The sequence below is a fragment of the Solanum tuberosum genome, unplaced genomic scaffold, assembly GCF_000226075.1.
Source record: "Solanum tuberosum cultivar DM 1-3 516 R44 unplaced genomic scaffold, SolTub_3.0 scf00184, whole genome shotgun sequence".
Classification (NCBI taxonomy): domain Eukaryota; kingdom Viridiplantae; phylum Streptophyta; class Magnoliopsida; order Solanales; family Solanaceae; genus Solanum; species Solanum tuberosum.
The window spans coordinates 1,216,257-1,222,445 of record NW_006239109.1 but is presented as its reverse complement, the minus strand read 5'-3'; positions in this window follow the sequence as shown (position 1 = coordinate 1,222,445).

Here is a 6,189-nt window from a genome sequence, read left to right as displayed (position 1 = left end):
AGCTACAAGCCGCTGAGGAATATGGGTATGATTATGGGTATAGGTGTGAGTCGCTGAAGGAGGAGTATGAGGTGTTTGTTGAAACACCGGCATCATCAGCACCACCACCAACAATTTCAACATCATATTCTGGGTCTTTTAATTAGGATTCCTTTTAGAGGAAATTGGGTAGGTATTGGGTTATGGGTTAAAAAAAAGGGTCAAACGGGTAGTTCAATAGGATTAAGACACGTGTAAGAAATTAGGGGTCCGTTAGTGAGAGGGGTATATGTGTACCTATAATTGGACGGCAGGGGCTTATGTGGACGGAAAGTATAACGGAGGGCATAGACGTACCATTTATTAAAGTTCGGGGGTAAATCCGTCCCTTCTCCCTTAATTAATTTCGTGTATGTGTGTGAGTAAATGTTTGTTTGGACTTTGGGAACAAAGAATTAAGTGGTGGGGGGCCAAGGGCCAATGTGTCCGAATTTAACTATTTATAGATATTAAGTGAATTTTGTCTGAGTTTGATCGAACGACTGAACTCATACCTTACTATGATCGAGTTATATTAAAATCCTAATACATGTTAGTAGATTTTACCTCATAATTTTAACATTCGAACGAGTTTAATATTGAAAATCTTAAAAGTTGAAGTCATAAAATTTAAATTCCGACCTACGTGTGGGGTCATTAGTTTTGCAATTGGGAAAATGGTGTGTTGTATTCTTTGGAGGGAATGGTTGGAATTCGAGAAAACAAAGTAGTGTACTGTTCAATGGAATATTGGGAAAGGAATTGCTCTTTTATCATATACACACATTCTCTTGTTCTCTCTAAGTGTCCATTGATTGTGACCTACTATTATTAAAATTGAGAATTTTCAAAAAAAATTCTCTCTCCTGTTTTTGTTTTTGGTGTTTTTTTTAGGTATTTTTCTTGAATTAGTATATTCCATCAATAAATTTGTGAAAGAGGCTTGAGTGACTCTCGCAGGCCAAAACATCCATTTGCCTCCCAATAATTTTAATTTCTGTCATTTAGGAAAAAAATGAATAGTCATGTCTTGTTCGTTTCGTTTAATTATAAAACTTTTTAAATTTATAGTCTTACATGTGTTATAATATTTTGATATAGTTATTAAAAAAATTATTTGAGGTTAAAATATGAAATTATTTAAGTCATTTTCAATTTTAGAGAAATGTTCCTTTGAACTTAACGGGAAAAAAAGAAAGAGTATTGGTTGTCAAATATTCTTTTTTTCCTTACACATAAAAATTATTTCAAATACGTTGTCCTTTTGTGTAATATTTTTCCTTTCTCTGTAAATTCTACAAACGAGTTTTTTTTTTTTTATATTCATAGATTTTTTTGACAATTTTTTTTGCCATAATGGAAAACATAAAATCATGATTATTAATTAATTAGGCAAGAATTTTAAGTTGACGCGGCGAAATACTACCCCCACAAATCCCAAAGTTCCACACAATATATAGTACATGCATGCGCAAAGTCAGGTTAAAATGGGAGTCTTTAATACTCCCTCCGTCTCAAATTAAAAATTAATTATAGTGTTTCTTTTTTACACATTATTTAAAAAGTATTAATTTTGATTATCTTATCTTTATTTATGTTTTTAAATGTAATTTTCTTTAGAATATGTATTTTATTTATGTGTCATAATCCCATAATTGATAAATTATTTAAACAAATTGTCTTGAATTTCTAAAATAACAATCAATTAAAAATAATTATTATTAAAAATCACGACAGATAATTTAAGACATAAAAACGTTGTCAATGCAACATCATAGCATATTGATTCATACTCCCTCTGTCCCTAATTACTTGTCCATTTTTCCTTTTTTAGTTGTCCCTAATTACTTGTCCATTTTGACAAATCAAGAAAGGATAATTTTTTTTTACCTATTATACCCTCAATTAATTACTTTGAAAAATGTAGCAATTCTTGAAAATCTTAAGTTTTTAATTCATGCACTTCATAATTAATAGGGGTAAGATGATAAACTAACTATGTTAATAATTGTTTTCTTAATAGGTGTGTCAATTCAAAACTGGACAAGTAATTAGGAACGAAGAGGGTAGAATTACATTGTTTTTTAATTAATGCATTGATACCTTACAATTATTCCTCGATCTATCCATCTTTATCACACTGCAATATACTCAACGAAAAGAATAGTAATGACATCCATACTTTTGACTTTTACACAATATTGGATACATCTAATTTTGCATATTCATATGCTCCATAAATTCTTAAATTAATTCATGTGCCCCATAAAAAGAATAATTACATTAAAATGATGTCTTGAACATTTATGTATCTGCTACATAGCTGTCAAAGTCGTCCTGTAAAAATATTTATTCATACTCAATGTTTGAATTAAATAAATCGATGAATTTAATATATGTATAGTAGATTATTATTTTTAGAGTTGGAACGTTGGTGTACACGTGGTAAGTTTGCAGAAATAACGGGATTTTATTATTTGTGAGAAAAGGGGAAATGAGAAGAGAATGGGGTGGAGTGTCAGAAGGGTGGTTAGGACTTTCGGCGACACCGGCGCTTCAGTCCCACATGTATCTGACGCTGCTCCCATTCTTATTCAACGCCCCTACTCATTTTTCATATACGATTAGTATCTTTCAACTAACCTTTCGATTAAGATATCAACGACAATAATGTATTCAGTGTAATTTTATAGATAAAGTCTGATGAAATTATAATGTATGTAAATTTTATTTCTATTTCATGGAGACATAGTTACAGCTCTGCTAGTGAATTTTGCTTAATCCTCATGAAATCACTATATTTGAGACAATCTAGAAGGTTATTTGTGTTTTTACTTCTAGACTTCTCGTACTACAATCAGAGGCGGAGCTAGGTGGGGGTTCATGGGTTCGAATGAACCCAATAACTTTTCCATAGATCCTGTATTTGTACTAGAAAATTAATTAAATATACATGTCTATTAATTTGTGAACTCCTAACAAAATTGATTGACTGTTTTAAAGAAAATTTAGAACCCACGAATTCTTTATCTTGGCTCCGCCTCTGAGTCTGTCTACAATACTACACATGTTAGGGTGGTTGTGCTCGCTCCTTTACTCAAACTACGTTAAAGATAATAACTCGTACCTTACTATTCAAAAGTGAGTGCTTAAAAGTAATATTATTGATAAGGGATAGCTATTGGCTGATCACACCCATCGTCCTCTCCATGCTTACACGAACCTATGTACTAAAAATATTCGTTGAATGAACACGATAAAATAAATTACTAGATAAATAAGGTAAAGGGAATGCATTCATAAAGAAATTATTATTTATGAAATAAAATGATCACTTTCTTTTTATCTTTTGATTCATTTTGAGTGAAAAAAGAAGATGCATATGGTTGTGTGCATATAAAGGGAGGTCCAAAAAGGCAAATACACTTGAGTTTAAAGGGAGTAGATCGAATTAGAAAATTGATTGAGTAATTAGTGATGTTTTGAATAGGCAACACCAATATTCCCTCTCCGTGTCCAAATATTCTTAAGTATTGGACTTACCTTCTCATCTTGTCTATTGTCGAGCCCTTCTTCTTGGCCAACCAAACATTATATTATAAAAATAGCAAAGAGAGTAATGCCATCCATATTCCTCGGCGTCAACCCACGTGACTTGTGGCCGTGACTCTGTCCTCCTTCCCTATTATTACTTGTTTCTTTTCACCTATTTTTTTAATTCTTGTTTAGCCTTTTTAAGAAAATCTTCTATGATCTCACACGCTATTTTTTAACATTTCTTATTTTTTGGCACTAACCTCTCTGCCTCCACGAAGTAATGGTAAGGTCTACGTACACTCTAGTATTCTCTTTAAATCCTACTTAGTTATATTTTATTGAATATATTGTTGTTGTTGCTATTTTTTGGATTGGTGCTCATGCAAGGTTTGAGAAAGGTCGTTAATTCAAAAACTGTGTAATTTAGACAGCCTATTCCCGATGCAGATATCATTGGTTGATTATATGGTCCGAACTTGTGAACTATAGGTCACACGATAATGACTTATCATTGCTCCAAGCTAATAATTCAATGTTCATGTAGGATCATATGAAAGGTTGCGATCTAACATAAACAGTCTACCTAGACGTTAAGCATCAATAATGAATTCCACAACTTAAACCTATTGCGTATTAGTACACGATCAACTTTAATGTTGCTACCTTTCAATTTTTTTAAAAATAAAAAATGTTTGGATTGAATGAAAAAATTGGATATAAAACTATGACATGTTAATATTTTTGTAATTATTCTTTTAATGGAACTTGAGATGATTTGGTTGATGAAGTACGTCACCCAAAATAGATTCTGAAAAATCAATATATTTGAAAGTTTTTAGCCAATCAAATTCATATTTTTGGAAAACCTTTCGATATTTTCCACGATTTTTCACATCCAAACGCCTTGAAATTCAATTTCACTTAACTAATCAAATTTAAACAACTTTGATGATGATAAAGTTTTATTAAATCAAATTATATTATAATAATAATAATATATGTGTACGTGGGGTGTGTGGGTGGGGGGTTATAAAAGGGTTGATTTGTTTAATAATAGAATAGAGAAAGCAGGGAGGGTCAGCGCCTGATGCGCTCTAGATTCTCCGGGAAATGAGAATTTTCAACCTTATTATATAACTCTATCTCTCTCCATTTATATTCTTCTTACCTCTTTTTTATCTGTCTTTTTCTCTCCCGATCCTCTCTCTTGGATTACCCATTCCAAATATTATTTTATTATTACTACTTACTATAACAACAACTTATTTTACTTTTTGTTGGAGTTATTAATATTGTTAAATATCCTAATTAATAATATACTACCTCTGGTCAACATGTTTTGTTAAAAAAAATTAAATTGCTTTAAGCTAATATTCCATATTTATTCTTTACTTTTGTCTCATCTCATCACACCTAACCCCTCTTTCTCTTGTTCTAATTCCCATTTATATGTACTAATTAATAATTTGAAGTTGTGTACAGTAATTGTATATCTTTTTAAAATTATTATTATGGTCTTTAATTCGAACGGTATAAGGCAAAAATTTGTCCATGTTTAAATAAAAATGATTTTAATTTGGACCACATGCAAATTTGAGATGAATTAAAATGTCATCCGATGAACGTTATTACTTAAAGTAAGAATATAGCAAAGTGACCTCCAAGAGATACTAAAGGGTTTTCAGATCTCTTAAGCATGTTCTTTATTTCATAGACCTAAGTAAATAATAACTTAATATGGAATTAATTAATCCCAAATGCATAAAAGGGAAATTAATTAATTAAATATATAGTCGATTTTTTAACGACATGGACGGTCAAGCATTAAGGACATGACTCATCACTCTTTAAGTACTAGCTTCATAGATACTCCATAATTCATACTATACTAATGAATAACTAGCTATAAATTATTATTATTTTTATAATCATAGTTTTGGATCAGTTTGTACGCATCTCAACTAATTCTGATATTAGGTAATTCATGTCACCAAGATTAAAACATGTGGAAATATATCACTTCTACCGGAATTTGAATTTGAGACTTCATGATTCTCAATCCTTTTAACCACTTCATTGACTACTAAATCACACCCTAAACAAATAAACCAGCTATATTCTACATTTATACTCATCTTTTTGTCGTTAACAAGTTAAACTATAGTGCTACTTGAACACATCAACTTAAAATAATGAGAAGAATAATAGTTCTTCTATAGTTATTCGTAAAGGGGGTACGTTAGAATAATATTATATTACATATTGAGAGAGCTAGTACGTAGAGACATGTTTGCTTCGAAGTTTGAATAGAATCACCATATAATTTAATTATACTATATGTTATATATATTATTTCTTCCCAAATCCCCTTAAGAGTACAGAATAGAAGACAAAAAAGAAAGAAAGGAATCAGCGGAATCAACGCCGTTTCGACTGACGTGTATCATGAGCCACGACATTGCCACCTTTAAAATATTAGCCATTAAAATATAAAGGAAAATTAATTATACTAGTCCTTCGAATATCAATAAATTCTAATTTTAGTTAAACACATTTAACTAGGAGTGGAGCTAGAAGGTTAGGTATATGTTTGTTGAACTCAGTAACTTTAGTTCAAACTTTATATATGTATTG